The following is an 18013-nucleotide window of genomic DNA, read 5'->3' on the forward strand; positions in this document are numbered from 1 at the left end:
GGGATCCAGAAGAACCTAGGAGATCCATAACAGCACGATTGGGGGAGGGAATTCGGGAACACAAATGGACATGTCAGAGGGAGCTAGTTATGAGGAAGTAGACTGCAAACCAGATAGTGAGCAAGATGAAGAAGTAAGAGGTTTTTATCCTTGCAATGGGAGAGAAACAATAAGGCTGACAAAAACTCAAGTGATCTGTAGACAGACGATTTCGTTAGCTCGATTTAAGGGTAAAGGTGTACACTCTCTGGTAGGAGATGAAAGGGGATGTTTAAAACAGGTAGAAAAAATTGGGCTGGGCACGGTGTCTCATGCCTGTAATCCCACCACTTTGGGAGGCCGAGGCAGGTGGATCATCTGAGGTCTGGAGTTCGAGACCAGCCTGGCCGACATGGTGAAACCCCATCTCTACTACTACTAAAAAAAAAAAAAAAAAAAAAAAAAAAAAATAGCCTGGTGTGGTGCCGCGCGCCTGTAATCCCAGCTACTCGGGAGACTGAGGCAGGAGAATGGCTTGAACCCAGGAGGCGGAGGTTGCAGCGAGTCAAGATCGCGCCATTGCACTCCAGCCTGGGGGACAAGAGTGAAACTCCGTCCCAAAGAAAAAGAAAAAAAAAATGAATTTGGGGATTAGAGAAAAAGACTGTGATTGGAACCCGCACACCAAGAGAGGAGATAAAACCCAGCCTTAGCTCTTCCATGTCGCTGAAAGAGAAGAAAACGTCTCTTTTTCCTTTTCCGTAGCCATAAAAGATGAAAATCCGTCATCCAGCTACTGGAATCAGGTGTACACGGTTGTTCCTCCCGTGATGAGACAGGGCGGAGGGATTGTTACCCTGTTGCCAAGGAAAAAGGAAGGGGCTGTTCCCAGTTGCTATGGTGACGAGGTAGGCGCGTTCCCTCGGTACCGCCGCACACGTCTGAGGCGGTCTCGTCTCCTCGTTGCTACGGCAACGCAATGGGCCTGTTCCCGTCGCCCCCCGCCTCCCGCCGCAGTCGCTAAGGCAAGGTGGAGGTAGGGGCTGTCCTCCTCCCGCCGCTCAGTTGCCTTGGAGACGGCGGGTGCCCTGGCCCCGCCCCGCTCGGACTGACAGCGGCGGCCGCATCGCGCCTGCGCAGTGCCCTCGTCCCCCGCAGTCTCTGTGCGTTGAAGCCGGAGACCGCGGCGGCCTCAGCGAGGACCCTTCGCCCCGGAGCCGCCGGCCGGGACCGCAGCCTCTGCCGCAGCGCCCCCACCACCTGTCCCCTCCCCCGCCGCCTCCGCCGGAGCCGCCTCGCGCACTGTGAGTCCGGGCAGAGGCGACGGACGCCGTGGGGCTGAGTCAGCGGGAGGCCCGGGCCCGGGCTGGGGGAGGGGAACAGGGCTCCCCCCGCCCCCGCCTCCCCACCCGTACCCCCGCACCCCGACCGCACCTTCCCCGCGCCGGTCAACCCCCTCCATCCCTGTCGCCAGGTTCCCTCCGGCTTCGGCGGCCCGGCCTCCCCAGCCACTCCCCCTCCCCTTCTCTCCCCTCCCCTTCCCTCAGTCTCTCCGGATCCACCTTGGAGGTCCTTCCCCACTAGACGTGGCCACCGCACCTCTGCCCTGGACTGATATTTCCCGCAAACTACCTCCCGTCCTCCCTTGTCCCTTCTCCCTCCTCCTCACTCCTCCTAGGCCTGACATCTCCCGGCCTCTCTGGTTTTCCCCAGTGATGTGCCAGAAAGAGTGACAGGAGAGCGAGGGGAGACTTGGGGGAGGGGGAACCTCGCGCCGGGCCCAGCCTGGGGGCCTCGGGTTTCTTCCCCACACGCTCCTGCGTGGCTGGTTTGGGGAAGCAGGTCTGGAGAGTTCTCACGGGCTGCTCAGAGATTGCAGGGCTTTTCGAATAGATCTGGCTGGGAAGGGTTCAGCTCCATCGTGATCATCTAGCGTTTAGTGAACGCCGCTAGTGCCTGGTGGCCTTCTAGTGGGCTGAGCTACTGCCCAGCCGGTGGTGTGGCGCGGGGAGTAGAAGTAGTGGAGGGAAGGGAAAAAAGGTTGCTTTTGGGAGCTCAAAGTTGCTGCGCTTCCGGTGTGTTGTTGTGAATAAGCATCTTGCGGTACTCTTTAAAATGCATTTTTTTTTTTTTTTTTTAAATCGCACTACAACCCTGGTATAATGTGAGGTTTGGAAACAGGCCTGATAGCATCCATAGGAAGTGCTTACTGTGTATATATGAAGGGGCTGTGGCAGGACTTGATCTTGGATTCCTGTAAATTAACTAATTGGATAGTAGTGATAGTTTTAACATAACGAGTGCCGAGTTGAGAGGAAGGAGAAAAATCGAAGCTTCTCCGTGGTGTAGGTGTGAGGCCTGTACACTGTGCCTCCTCCAGCTGTGTGTCTGTGTGGGGGCTGTCACCAGATAGGGGTTCTAGCATATTTGGACAATTCCCTGGGTTATGTTTGCTACCCCTCCACCTGCCCATCTTGCAGTCCCTGTTCTTGGAATAGAGGAGGATCCCAAACAGTTCTCTTTTTCCAGGAGAACTGAGCTGAAGTCACAGTTAGTGCCCAGAGCCAGAAACTCTTAATAAACATGTCTCAACTTATGAGAGATGTGTGTACCTACTAACAGTAGTTACCTGTCTAACTACTATGTGTGTACCTCATTGACAACTTCTTTTTTATTTGGCTTCCAAATTTCAGTATGCTGTTAGAAAACACGTGTAAATATAAGCCAGACCTACCGCACAAGAGGCTTTGGGATTTTTACTCCAGATGGTAAAAGGAACTCATGGTCCATTTCTAAAAATCATGGTGAAGGAGCCACTCATTTGGAGTTTCTGGGGTTGCAAACAGTGAGAAATAACTATTTCACTCCTTTCCTTTGCTCAATCATGGTCTATTGGCAGCCTCCTCAGAGCCACTCCCTGCCCCCATGCCCATCAGATTAGTTTACAGTAGCCAAGACGGCTGTCGCCCTAGTTTTAAACATAGAGATGAAGTTCAGAAAAACTATAGCCGCCATCCAGCAGGGCAGTTTCTTCTGTTTCGAATGCCAGACTGGGGTTTGGTGGGATGCACCTGCCTGTGGTGCAATGGGAACCGTGGGGCCTGAGAGTGGCATTCCTTCTGTGTGGTCCTGTGTCACATAGCTCACCAAAATACCCGAGCAGGGCAGGAGCAGACAGCTGTGCTGGAGAGCTGCTCCTCCTGGGCTGAGTGTATTTTGGGAATCAGCAATATTACTGGGGTAGAGGGTTGTGAATTAAGGAGGAAGAAAATGTGTCAAGGCTAGATAGATCAGGAGGGTGTAAGTAAAATGTTCCTTTCCAGTTTGCTGTGGGATAGTACATTTTCAGAGGATCAGAGTGGTTTTTATATGGATTAATTTGCCTTTGAAATCCATACCAGTGTTTTATGAGATAATGATGGAATGCCTTTTAAACTGCTACTATGAGGAAACAGGACTAATACTTGTCTTATACGTTGCCTATCCAGCTGTTGCTGAATGTAATTGTTAAGATCAAGGAGAGGGACATGATTTGAACCAAGTTAGACCTAAATCTATGTAATGGATGTTAAGGTTTTGAAGGACTGTATTCTTGATTCTAAGACACACTAACAATTTACCAACAGCTTTTAGGTAACATAATCTATTGCTACCAGATCAAGATATATATGTTGATTCCAAGGTGCATCCTCATTTTGGAAACACTAAAACCCTCGGGAAGTGGCAAGACTTGAGGGAGGGATTTGTGAATTTTGGAACTGAGAAAGAATGCTATTGCCTGTGTGATGATGCCATTTCCAACCTACTGTCCTGAGAGTGCAGGCATTGTGAAGATGAGTTTCTTCCAGTCCGTCCTCCACACGAGCACACATTGTGGGACTGTATTTGTAAGATGACTGGCTGGAATCAGGCATAGTAGGAGGCTATTGAACGGAGGAAAGTTCCCATATGGGAATGCAACCCAAGGTCTTAATGTAGTACTCTCCAGAAACTGAGCCAACTATCTGGCAGCAAACATCTTATGAGCTATACCCGATTTTAGCCGAGTAACATTTGTCAGAAGCCGAACAGAAAATATAGTTTTTTTTAAAAAACAGAATGCATCTACCCTAATTTGCTTACAGATCCATTTGTAAGGTCCCAAGGCACATGTCTCCCTCCCTTAGGATGTTAGCACTGGAGGTGACCCCATATGGTATAGTTTAATACCCTCATTTCTAAAGTTGACACGAGACACCAAGAGTTAAATGACTTGCCTAAGGTCACCCAACCCATGTAGAACATATGTAAAAACACTTTGTAAACTGTGTACACTAGGCAGATGAATGTTGGTGGTTATTAGTGGCTGAGTCAGGATTAGATCTCCAGATTTCCAGACTAGAGTTATTCTTCAACACCACATTGCCTCATCCCTCATAATGTTCCAAAGGGTTTTAATAAAAATAAGTTAGTAGTCTGTAATTAGCCCTGTAGACAAGGGCTTGTTTTGTCATCTGAGATGTTGCACAGCCAGGCAAAATTTTGTGTCAAACTGTCTACTAAATATTTATTCTTGTCACCTTAAAAATATATATATATTTTTTATCACACATTCTGACTTCAGGAAGGTCTTTCTTTCTTTAATTTGCATCGACTAACAGAAAAGCAAATGTGAAGCTGGGTATTCAAAGTCTTTTCTACTTCTTATCTGTGAGACTGCTGCATTCCAGAAAGCAAGGTGGAGAGGCAGACTGGGCTGAGAGGAGGAGCGTGCACACTGGGCAGCTGCGGGGTTATCTTCCAGCTCTCAGAATGGAACCTTTTGTAGTTTCTGGGAGCCATAAGGGCTTCTAAACCCTCTCCTTGGGAAGCACTGAGGCAGCCTGGCCTCTGGAAGCAGGCAGACTTGAGTTCAGATCCCCATCCAGCCACCTCCTGGCTGTGTGGCCTTGGTGAGCTATGTTACCTCTGAATGCCAGTTTCCTCATTTATAACCCTGGAGTAATAACCATCTGTTTTAGAGGGTTATTGTGAAGATTAAATGAAAGAGAGTATGTAGAGTGCTTACTTCTTAAGAAATAGCAGTGATTATTTTATATTGACTAAAGCATAAAATAGCAAATAATGGTTTCAAAATTGTATCGTGATTTAGGTCCATCTTGGACCCTCAGTTTCGTGGCCCCCATCTCTCAGCAGCCCTCTTGGTATTTGTCAGGAACAGAGAGGAGGTTTGTCCCGGAAAGACCCGGCACTTGCATTATTATTTCAACTGCCAAAACAGGAGTATATGAAACGTATCTTTGCTCCATGTATTCAGCCAACCTGAAAGACTAGCAGGACAGGAGCATTTGACTTTAGGAGGCACAGATGTGCTGTGCTTGGGTGTGTGATGAGGGTGGCTAATCCTCCAGCGGGGAGGCCAGTCTGGAGTGGTCTTCATTTGAAATAGAAAAGCTGCTGAGCTCTTGCTTGTGAGGGACACACATGTGGTCTTTATTGACTTTCTCAACTGGTAGAGGCATAGATTTCATCGGTGACTTTGCTAAAATCAGCTTCTGTATCCTTGAGATCCAGAGGGCGAAGGAAAGGAGCTATTCATCTTAGGAGGGAAACCTCACCAGTGACCGAGGTAAAGGGAGGTCATTTTGGATGGAGAGAATTACAAACTGGCTCAAGGCAGAGACTACTGATTAATTAAAGAACCAGGGCAAGCTGTTCAGGTGAGAGAGCAAAAGTGAATTTAAATTCCTAGATAAATTTCAGTAGGGAAGGAAATACCCACGTATAGACATCTAAAGATTGAAAAGAGAAACGCAATAATGTTTACCTCTGGGAGGTGGGATTTGGGCGTGGGGAAGGGAAAAGGAGACTCAAAGGGGAACTTTTACTTGATATGTTTTCGTATTTGACTTGTTGTAAGAAGCATGTATGATTTAGTCATTTAATGAAGACCAAATAGAATGGGTAGTGATTGTTGTTCAGTAAATACATTTTGATACAAAAGAAGCAGCTGCCTTTACTTGGAGCCTCTCATGCCTGAGGCAAATAGGGTTTGACAGCTTCAAGCAGGCCCAGGCAGTTTGCACCAAACCAAGTTCTTTAGTGAAGTCAGGACCCTCCAAAGTGGCTGCTTCCCAGTCAGCCCAGGGTACTTAACTGACCACCCACCTCATCACCTCTTCCTAGTCTTTTCACTTCCGTGTTGAGAAAGTCCCCTCCATCTCTTGACCAGCTAAAATAATCATCATTATTCTAATAAGCTAATTTAATTTTCAACTATTGATGAAAATGGCATCTGACTATACGACCTTCATGAAAAATTCCTGCCTCTTAGTTAATGTCAAGAGGGCTTGAAGTTTAAAGGGACCCAAGCTGAAATGCTGGCACACTGTGTAGCTAAGTTCTAGATCAGACCTAGCTGGTACAGCACATCTTTTACATAATGATTTTTTAACTGCTTCTGGTAGGAATTACTGGTAAACTATGATAAAAATCCTTAAGGATTGTTGAGCTTTTAATTTTATCGTAAGTTGGCCAGCTGTATTTTCTAGCCAGATGTCATGTTTATTATAGAAAGATGACACACCTATCATTTGGACATGTGCTTTGGGTTGCTTACCCAGGAGTTAGGATGGGTTATGCTGAGTAATTCACATTTCATCACCCAGTCTTCCCTTTGGCCAAGAGTACAATTTTGTGTGACAGTTAGCCAAGTTTGGTGAAGCATGCTGTGGCCAAGGATGGTTTTTCTTGTGCATAGAGTTGACTGGCCAATACTAGCATAAGCCTAGATCTTGCACTCACTAGCACCATGCCCTACCAGCTTTGATAAACTGACCAGACGTTAGTCAACTTTTTAGCATAACATCAGTGTTTTAAGCCCTGGACGCTTTATTTTCCTCAAGTAAATAAGGACTTGTCCTATCTAAAATGCTTTAACTCCGTGCAAAATGATTTTTTTCCCTGAAACTATTTCCTATATATAGGAGATACATACCACTTGTGTGATAAGTTTAAAATAACTGAGCAAGAAGCATGGTTTCAAATCTGCCTTGTAGTTTGACTATATATAAAAAGGCTTAAAAGGATGTATATCCTTAGACCAGAAAGTGCCATTCTAGCAATATTTAGAAAATCAGAGGTGTGTACAGAAATACTTGTAAAAGATTTATTAATGCAACATTACTAGTAATATCAAACATTGAAAACCACCAAAAGTGTCAGCAACTGAGGATTGGTCAGGCTCACCCAGATAAAATACTGCACAGGCATTAAACACATTTGGAGAGGAATATTAATACCAGAACTTTTAATATCAATGAAAGCAGTAGGATGAAAAATAGTGTGTCAAGGAAAAGATCATATTTATAAAGAAAAACATGAAAAGATACTAGAAGAGCATATGCCAAGTCATAAGTGATTGAGTAATGGTATTAAAAATGAATGGCTTTCCTTAGTGCTTATTGATGTTTTTTTCCTAAGCTTTTCTGCATTAAGCAACTATAGCTTAATTATGACATTTTAAAACCAGTGACTTCTAGATTCCATGTAGTAGAGCAATCTTTAGAGTCTTCTTTGCCTCTTACTTTTACTGTTTAAATTTATCAGAAGGTTTTAGTAAAACCTCGTATACCACAGGGCTCTGTTTTGGGTGGCCTTCTTTTCCCTGGTGTCTTTTCAGATTCTCTATATTCCCAGTTATCTAGTGTTCCAGGGGCCTTTTTTGAGGCTTTTGCTCATTTTTGGTATGGATGTGTACCTGTCTGAATTGCCTGTTTTAAAAGACTCTGCCCAGGCCCACGACAGTCACCTTCCTCCCTTTGCCCTTTGTCACCTTCCGTTCAGCCATGAGCTCAGAGGCCCCTTTTCCTTCCAGGGATGGAGAGGGTTGGGTGCCCACCCAGAAGCCCTATATAGGCATGGGCTAGGCCACTCCCTCTGTGCCATACAAGGTCCGTGGAGCTGCTGACTGTGTTGGGAGGGCCTGGCTGGGCAGCTGTCCTCTGCCCTCATCTTTCCCATCCACACACACACTGTACATTGCCTAGATGGCCCAGCCCAGTGGACTGATACCTGCCTTCTACTGGTGGTGGAGTCTGCCCAGCTCTGAGCACTGAGAAAGGGGCACTTCTGGCTTCCTCCTGAGGATCCGGGACTTCGAGTTGAAGAACATATGGCCTGTCACATAGCTCGGCCTGTGCTGTGATAAATGTTTGCTAAGCGGGATCTGCCTCTTCCTCCAAATGATCTGGCTACCCAAACACTTGTCCCAGATGGGGTGGAGGCCTTCCCTGCTGCCTGGAATTATTAGTGAGCAAGTCTTTGGGTATGGCTGGCTGGAGAGACTCCACCACTCAGAGAGAGTGATTGTGGGAGAAACAGTCATCTTATCTTGAGGGCATTGTGGTCCTGGTCACCTTGTAATTTAAATGGTGTTTTCTGACTGGTAAGAAATGAAATCTTAGCTGCTTCTGAGTCAGCAAGATCATAGTTGGGTCTAAGGTGTGTGTTGCCATGTGGTCTAAGCAGGTCTTAGACCACTGGATGAAATTAGATACCTTTCCCATGTGAGGAGTGTTTCACGCAGGCTTATCTCCAGTGGCATAATGCATGCCGTGTAGCCAGGCCTTTCGGCAGCACCAGACTCTTGGCAGCCAGCCACCCTCCACCCCCACCCGCTTCCCTGAAGGTTGTTGACACTTACCTGGGACTCTGATTTGGTCCTTGACTTGTTCTGATTTTAGATGGGTAGAGCTCATAGCTGAAAGCTCTCAGTTTAAGCATCCTATTAACATTCTTAAGTGACAGGATCACTGCTAAGTACAGAGATGTGTTATGCTGGCCCCAAAATAGCAAGGTACAGTGTCTTGAGACAACTTGATAAGACTTCTGTTACCCCAAAAGTATAGTTTCCAGGTTTACAGATTATTCATATAAATTTGCATATCATCTTCACAAGACATGTAAGCATGCTCTCAGCACATATTCTTCATCAAGCCCTTTCTCTGTTTATATTGTTAGTCACTATAGGATGCAAAAGAAATGAGACTCAACCCTTGACCATGAAGAGGCTGTAATCTGTGTGGAAGACAAGATGGATATATGGAATGATTAGTTCGTATGACAATATTGCATGTCAGAAACACATCTTCGGTGCCTTATTCTATAAGACACAGTCTCAGCCCTTAAGGAATTCAGCTGATATTCTAGCAAAAGAGTTGGACACAAAATTATATTTCACTGCAACATGAGGGGATGGAACCTTATCAGCTATGGGAAAGGGTGCTTTGGTAAGCCAGAAGGAAGAGTCACCCTGAGCCTGTGAGAGCCAGAAAGTCTTCAGAAATGAAGACACACTGGAGCTGGGTGTGCAGGATGGTGTGGAGACTCATCAGAGGACAGCTGAGGAAGAGAGGCAAAAGAAAAGAACAGTGCATTGGGTGTCACTGGTACTGCAGAGTCTAAATTCCAAAAGGATGCTGAGAGGAAAATAATCAGAAAAGACTTCAGTCTAGGTGCAGTGGCTCACGCCTGTCTTACCAACACTTTGGGAAGCCAAGGGGGGAAGATCACTTGAGGCCAGGAGTTCAAGACCAGCCTGAGCAACATAGTGAGACCCCATCTACAAAAATTGTTTTTAAATTAGCCGGGCATGGTGGCATATACCTATAGTCCCAGCTACTAGGGAAGCCGAGGCAGGAGGATGGCTTGAGCCCAGGAGTTTGAAGCTGCAATGAACTATGATCATGCCATTGCACGCCAGCCTGGGTGGCAGAGTAAGGGTCAATCTCTATTAAAAAAAGACAAGACTTCACAAAGGAAGCAGAACCTGACCTTGCCCCAAGGATGAGCAGGCTGTGAGTTGACAGAACACCAGAGAGGGCTTATCATGAGACAAGGTACAGCATCAGCAAAGGAATGGCCGTGGGAAGGAGTGTGGTGGGGCCTGTCGGCAGGATGTGTGCTGGTTTTGAGTTTGGAGAATATTGGTGACATTAACCAGAAATTAGGAAGTTTGAAGAGACAGTTTGGAAAGGAGTTGCTTTTTGGACACAGAGAGCTAGAAACAATGTGACCGTGGGTTGCAGGACATCCAAGTGGAGTGATCTCATAGAACCAGAAGCCGAGGGTCAGGTTGTGGATGGAGCTGTAGAGTGGGAGTCAGCAGCTCAGAGGAGGGCTGGCTTCCCTCAAAGGAATTTTTCCAGAGGTCTTGCATGCAGAGTACAAAGACCAGAGCCCCAAGTAATAAGCTTTGAGAACTGTCCATAGTTAGGAAAAAAGGAACGAGATGGCGGGAAATTAGGATGATTCAACAGCAAGGGAAGAGAAAATGTCTGGAAGAGAGTTTCAGTGCTGCTGATTTAACTAGATTTAAGAATTTAACTAGAAGGCAGTCATGATGATTGCTTAGGGTATCCGTTCAGTAAAACACTGGAGTGGTTTAAGGGGAAAATTGACGGAGAAAAATAGAAGCAATGGCTGGTCACCAGAGAATGGCAGCAGGGAGGGAGAGGAAAGTAGTAACCAGAAGAAGCAATCGAATCAAATTTTTTATTTTTGTAAAATAATTCTATTCTCTATCAGCAAACATATAAAATTGTAATATGTGGTTCTTAAAATATATTTTGTATATTAAAATGTGCTTCATCTGTAGACTTCCCTATATTGACATAATCCATGTATTTGTAACTTCAAATATTTCACCCCTTTGGTGGTATCCCATCATATTGATACCAGTATGCTTAACCTCAATCTGTTGTTGGGCAATTGGAGTATTTCCAACATTTTGCAAGTGTAAATATCTCTGTTTTGAACATGACTGTACAAGTGACATTTTTTTGTTTTGTGGATTATTTCTTCATGGTATATTCCATAAAGTGGAATTACAGAGGTGCAAAGGCTACAATTTTTTTTAAATAAGCTTTTTATACAACGTTCTCCATGGTGATCTAACCAACTTTCAATTAGAGTAAAATGTTGGTATTGATGAAGAATCATTTTTTATAAGAAGGAGGTCTGAGCATGTTTAATGGCAGAAGGGAAAAGGAGTTATCCAAAGAAAATAGTACATGGGCAAGAGAGAAATAAAGCAAAAAGGAATGATCTTTAGGATCCCAGGGAAAGGTTACTTTGAAGAGGAGAGGGCATGGCTCTTTCCACCCCTGACTTTTAGGGTGAAGTCCAGGATAGATTACTAGGGTCCCTCCTAAGAAAAGACCTTTCTTTCTTTAGTAAAATAGAGCCAAGGCCACTTGCTGAGGTGGGGGAGGGAGAGGGTTGGTGGGGAATTGAGTTCTTGAAGGTCTGAATTGCCCACAGTGAGAAATGAGTCTGGGCATATGAGAGATGAATAAAGGTCTTGTTGTGAATGCTGCATTGGACCTATGAATTCATAATGGGCTGAGTCTTTAAAGCCCTCTGGCCAGAGAAGCAGCAGTGGGGCGGGGGGGGAAGGGGCGGGCACCAGGACTGGGTGTTGCTTGGCATGTTCAGGGCAAGGTTTCTGAGGAGGCAAAACTTAAGATGCAGTGAAGTAGCTGGCCCTAAGGCCAGAGGTGGAGGAAGGGCCACAGGTCGAAGACAGTCGCTGGTTGTCAGCTAGAATGAGGAGGCAGAGGAATTACAGGGGCCAGTGGGAACAGAAAACAGGTTTAGAATATGAGGGATGAGCAGTAAGGAGACTACTTACAGAGGAAGATTTTCATAGTAAAATTTGGCAGAGGCTTATTTTACTTTTGTTCATCTTTGTATAATGTTTACGTTTCTAACACAGGCATGTGTAACCACTAACATTTCTTTTTATTTTATTTTATTTTTTTGAGTCGCCCAGGCTGGAGTGCAGTGGCCAGATCTCAGCTCACTGCAAGCTCTGCCTCCCGGGTTTATGCCATTCTCCTGCCTCAGCCTCCCGAGTAGCTGGGACTACAGATGCCCACCACCTCGCCCGGCTAGTTTTTTGTATTTTTTAATAGAAACAGGGTTTCACCATGTTAGCCAGGATGGTCTCGATCTCCTGACCTCGTGATCTGCCTGTCTCGGCCTCCCAAAGTGCTGGGATTACAGGCTTGAGCCACCGCGCCTGGCATAACATTTCTTAAAGGAATATTAAAAGGAATATGACTCCTTAAAATCTCAGGAGTCAAGCTGTGCCTTCCAGGTGTGGCTGGATTGCTGAGATGGATGAAGAAGAAATGAAGATGGAGCTGGATCATGGAGCCTACCTTGAAAAGGTGCTGGGCCTCTGAGGAGCCTCCATGTGTCAGCCAGTGGCTCCTGTGGTCTCAGCTTGTCACAACAGCGTGGCACCCAGCCAGCAGCCCTCCTCCACCTACACTCCAGTAGTGTTCCAAATCCAAGGAGGGCCATCTTCCCAGGCTTTACAGTCATCTCTTAGATGTGCTGTTGCGTGAGTCTGAGGGTTTCCAACTCTCTGAGCAGATCCCTACTGAGCCATGCCTCTCTGGCCTCTGTGAGTGAAGGTTCTTCCTCCAGACAGGTAGAGTCCCTTGCTAGGAATGCAGTTTTGTGAGTGGAGCTTGGGTTCTATGCATTTTGTGAGGGTCCCAGCCCTCACTCATCTCCTCTATAGGTGCTTTGTGCTGTGTACAAACTGTATGACTGTATGTAACAGTCCTGTTTCTCTCTATTATAAAACTTGGCCTAAGGTCCTTTTCTCCTCTGACCCCTCTCTTTCTCATGTCCTCCTAGATCATCCACTTTGACCCTGACCCTGTCTGACACCCCAGGTTGTGACCTTTATTCCACCTGCTGGATTCACATTACTTTCATGCTGCACAACTGAAGCCATTTACACAGCTCACCATGCAAAGCAGCCACAGGGGCTGATAACAGGGGACTTAACAAGGTGGGAATATGTGGAAAGTCAGGTGCAGCAGTCAACCTGTGGAAATGGAAAAGCTAGGGCTGCTTTCTTTCCAGGGCCTTACACTGACATTACCTTGCCTGGACACTTTGTAGTCACATTTTGTGAAAGCCAGGACCTAAGCAGAAGTATGGCTCTCTGCCAGTCCCTACCAGGAAGGAACAAACAGCTTGCAGTACAGGCCTCAAGCCAGGTGGGGTAGGAGCAAAAGTGCATTGTGTTGCCTGTGGAATTAAATGGACTCTCTGTAAACACAGCCTCCTGCCACTGTTCTTTTCTCTTTTCCCCTAGTAAGCCTACCTGAGAATAATTAGTCCTTGGCCTATAATTAGGTAGAATGATTATTTTACTACTGTTTATCCATTTCACTAGATAACTAGCTTCATGAGGCAGGGACCATATAAGACCTAGCAGTAGCTAGGGCTCAACAAATAATTGCTAAATGAATGGACTTCTAAGGCATATTTGTTGTTGTCGGTCCTTAATTCTATGAAATGGTTCCTAGGAGTGAGTAGATAGTGACCGCAGTAACTAATGAAAAAGCCCCCACAGTTGTCCCTAATGGACAAGAGTGCCAGGAAAAGCAATGTTTTGACTTCTCAAAGTGAAAACTCAAAGACTGTCAAGATTGGGAGTAGCATTGAAAACTAAGAAGGGCCAAACTAGCTCCTGTCAGAGGGAAATGGAAAGACATGAGAGGAAAATCCCAGTACCACTACCACTATCCTATTCAATAAAGCCTCACTTGGGCAGAATTAAGCTTCCAGTAAGACAGAGACAGAGAGAGACATTCAGAGACAGAACCCACCACGTAATCTGTGCTTACATAAAGAAGAAGTCAAATGTGTAGTGGAGCCTTTCCCAAGGGTGCATTTCCCACTCTCCTAGGTGTGGATAACGAGATCCTGACCCAGGAGCCCACTGGGTTCCAAACTTAGGCTCCAGAACTCCTTTTCTCCAGGAAGCACCCCCAACCCTGCCTACCAACTCTCCCCAAGTACTGCTCTGCTTCCCCTGCAGCTTCTCAGACATGCAAGCCTCTGATTGAACTTCTTCTGGCCTGGAAGGCTTGATTTTTCAGGACCCAGCAAGGCACTGCTCTGGCCCAGGGCTGTCCCAGGATGTGTTAGGAGGTCATAACACAAGAGGACTCATGCCTCTGAGGCCCTCTTGAAGGGTTTTGGGAACTCAGTGATAATGCAGGCCCTGTCAAGAGTACTTAAGAAGATCCCATTTGTACCTTTATCTTTAAAATTCATCGTTTGAACTCAGATGGTTCTGCCAGTATCTAGCTGTTCTATGGAAATTATATTGCTTGCCACCTAGAGCAGATGACCTCTTTGGGAAGGACTAGGAAATAACCAGTTGTTTTAAAGCTCCCAGAGCTGTTAGCTAAAATATCTTATATATTCCTTTCAGCTTGGTTTTCTGGAATTGACAGCCTTTCCTAATTCCAGAGAGGCTGCCTGTCAGCTTCCTTAAGAAGCTTTCCAAGATACCCATTGAAGGCAGGAGGCAAGCAAAGAGAGACAACTGAGAAGCCTTTGACTCCAGGTGTCCCTGGGTAGCAGCTGCCCCTCACCCCCGTCCCTTCCCCTTGTTGGGGATTTGGGGTTTGGAAGGAACTTCCTCAGATGACTGCCACATCTGAAGAACACTCGAGAATTTTTGCATCACTTGTCTCACCTAATAATGTTTGTATCCATGCATTAACTTTCCCATGAATTTAAATATATTTATATATTATTCTCAGAATCGTCACAACCTTGCCCTTATTTTCAGAGAAACTTCTAAGAGTATTATGTGTTTAATGCCTTTAATGTATAGTCATAATCAAAAACCTCTTGCTGGATGACAAATATAATTCAAAATTGCTTTTAGAATTAAGTATTTATGAATTAAAACATTGCAGAAATGCACAATGCAAAAAGTAGAAGTCCTCCGTAACTGTCCCCCAAAGAGAATCACTGCCACTATTTTGTTGAGTATTCCAACTTTTTTCTACACACATACTAACATTTATTTTTAAGAAACATGGAATCTAACTATTTTTCATTTATAGAAAAATTGGAAACGATAGTAAAGAATAAGTGAGAAAATTAGAACTACTTTTAATTCTACCATTCAGACCGTAGTGGCACCAGGGGGTGGTTTGGGTGAGCTTTAGCACTGCCCTCTTCCTGAAAGCTGTCCCAAGGAAACATAGGCTCCAAATACAAATGTGTCCTTCTTCTGCATATGCAGCTTCAAGACTTTCTTCTAGTTCCCTGTTCCCACCAGATTACCAACCCTAAGCCCATCCATACAGAGAGTTCATTGCCACCATTGCTTTTTAGTGTGATGAACATATCACTCCATTTTCTTCCAGTTGCACATATATCTTTTAACTAAGAATCATATTCATTTATAGTTTTTCCAGTAGTCATATCAAGTTCCAGTGTAAATTACATGTAGAACGCACTTCCCATTGCCCCAGGTAACACTGGTTTTGATTTTGTCCCCAGTAGCACTATTTCCAAGACATGTCAGGGAACTGTTTTGAACTCACCCCTGGGAGATGCTTTCACTGTGTCAGTGGAGAAGCTGAAACATAGGGTCAATGACTTGTTTAAGATCAAAATGAAACTCTGCCTTAGCTAGACTTACCCACAGGTGTCTAATTGCCCAAGATCATTGGCTGAACTGCCTGACTTTACTGCAGCATTTGAGAAGGAGTAGAAGGGACATGCCTAGGTCCTGAATTCTTCCTTTTTCTTTAGCCTCAATATCAGTTGCTTAGTACCATTTAGACAGATGGTGCTTCGGCCCTGAGAGAGATTGTTAAGACGTGTGCTGTTGAAACTCTTCTTCCCTTTTGGGGAAGGATGTTGGCCTTTCCTCAAGTCAGGCAGAATCCCACCTGGGCCATCATCCCTGCTCCTGAGATCATTCACAATATTCTCGTTCCAAATTCTGCTCTGTACATCTCATTTCTCCATGTGTAAACACTTAGCCAGAGAGCATTCTGGCAGCCTAGATCTGAGTGGATGAGGCTATTCCTATAGCAGTAATATGGCAGAAGCAGGCCCTGGAGACCCTCCCCACTTGCTCAGGTGTGGCCCAGACCAACGCTGTACCATACTGTCATGGTCACAGGGCAAGCACCATAACTCAGAGCAACCCCTGGAGAATGAGAGAGCAGCCTAGGAAGTCCCAGTGAGAGAAGACCTGATCAGCCAGGTATTCGTTTCTTACTGCTGCCTAACAAATTACTCAGAAAGTTCTAGTCCCCCAGAACTGGTAAATATTCCCTTATAGGACAAAAGAATAGGTATTACCTTATATGGCAAGAAGTGTTAATTAAGTTAAGGATCTTGAGAGAGAGGTTTATCCTGGATTATCTGGGTTGGCCCTAAATGCAATCATATGTATCTTTATAAGCAGGAGGACAGAGGGGTTTTGAGAGAGAAGAGACAGTGTGGCCACAGCCTAAAGCCACCAGAAGCTAGAAGAGAGGCAGGGAGCAGATTCCCCCAAGAGCCTTCAGAGGGAGGGCAGCCCTGCTGACAATGTGGTGCTGGACTTCTGGCCTCCTGACCAGTGAGAGAATGAACTTCTGTTGTTTTCAGCCACCCAGTTTGTGGTCATTTGTCACGGTAGGCACAGGAAACTAATCCAGTGTGCCAAAATCAAGGTGTTGACAAGGCTGTGTTTCTTCTGGAGCCTCCAGGAGAAAATTCATGTTCTTGCCTCCTCCATCCTCTAGAGGCTGCCCACATTCACTGGCTCCTGGTACCACATCACTCTGCTTCCATCATCACTGTTCTCTGACTGACCCTTCTGCTTCCCCTTATAAGGATCTGGTGATTACATTGGGCCTGCTCAGATAATCCAGGATAATCTTCCCATCACAAAAACTTTAATCACATCTGCAAAATCCCTTTTGCCATTTAAGATAACATATTTATACGTTCCAGGGATTGGACACGGACATCTTTGAGAACCTACCATAGTCTGTAAATCTAAATGGTATGGGTAGGAATGGTGGATCTGTTCACTGCATCCCAGAATGTTCAAGTTAGATGCTACTTCCTGAATCTTGAGAAAAGCAGCATCAAAGGAAACACTTCTTTATACAGAAGTGGTGTCCATGGAATGTATTACCTGCACAGGTTCTCTCAGGCAGAAAACATGAAAAGCTACGTCAGCAGCAACAGAAAGATGGGGGTATGAATGTGAGCTAGGCAAGATGAGGTTCTCCCTGTAAGTTTTTGAGGTGAGGGCGTGGGGGGGGGTCTTCTACAGCACTCACCTTTGGTGCTTCTCAGGCAGACTAAGCTGGATGGGCCTTTGGTTTGTGCCAGTAAGGGCATTCCGTGCAGCCATCAATCATAGCACTGGTGCCTGTGGAGACACCGGCCACTGGAGAAGATCCAGAGGATGAATCAGGCAGTAGACGTGGTGTGGGGATTAGAGGTAATGGGGCATGCCTGTTTGAATGGAGAGTGATAGGGCTGTGAGAGATGCTATGGAAGATGGAAGTGGCGCTTGTGGAGTATTGGTTGGAGGGAGAGTGGGAAGCTGAAGAGCCACTGTGTGAAAGAGTTTCCATCTAGAGGTAAGAACCCAGGAGGGAGCGCCCCAGCAATAGCTGCCCTTAAGGTTAGATAGAATCACTTGAAGTGGTTTGGCTGCACATCAAGACCATCAAAAGCCGAGTTCCCATTCTGCTCCTGCCTGTCTCTCTAGCTCTGGAAAAGATGATATCTTCCTCAGAAGTAAATACAGTTTCCTCCTTTTGTATCAGTGAAATGTGGGAATAAAAAAATAAAAAATTTCTGCCTTGAAGAGGATGAAAAAGCATTAATTATTAATGTTTATTTTCATATTTACAGATGAAAGACATGCTGACTTCAAACAGGTAGAGTTGGGACTGAGGAAGAGAATTAATTCTCAGCATTAAAATTATCCACTAGAAAATATTTACGCCTGTTTTGAAAAAGTTTCGCTGAGCATGGTGGCTCACGCTTATAATTCCAGCACTTTGGGAGGCTGAGGCGGGTGGATTGCCTGAGGTCAGGAGTTCAAGACCAGCCTAGCCAACACAGTGAAACCCTGTTTCTACTAAAAATACAAAAAAACGTAGCTGGGCATGGTGGTGGGCCCCTGTAATCCCAGCTATTTGGGAGG

At 45.5% G+C, this 18013-nt stretch overlaps 1 protein-coding gene across 2 annotated transcripts in view; it reads left to right on the forward strand.

The window, feature by feature from the left end:
* The first annotated feature begins 1116 nt into the window (after positions 1-1116).
* The window catches only part of LOC105479773 (microtubule associated protein RP/EB family member 3), a 57514-nt gene continuing 40617 nt past the window's right edge, over positions 1117-18013 (forward strand). Inside the window, exon 1 of one of the 2 annotated variants that reach the window (XM_011738021.2) lies at positions 1117-1283. The gene's annotated coding sequence lies outside the window, so the exon portion shown is untranslated. The remainder of the gene's footprint in view (positions 1284-18013) is intronic. The other variant, XM_011738025.2, reaches the window with a different exon arrangement.

Source organism: Macaca nemestrina, chromosome 13, assembly GCF_043159975.1.
Source record: "Macaca nemestrina isolate mMacNem1 chromosome 13, mMacNem.hap1, whole genome shotgun sequence".
Classification (NCBI taxonomy): Eukaryota; Metazoa; Chordata; class Mammalia; order Primates; family Cercopithecidae; genus Macaca; species Macaca nemestrina.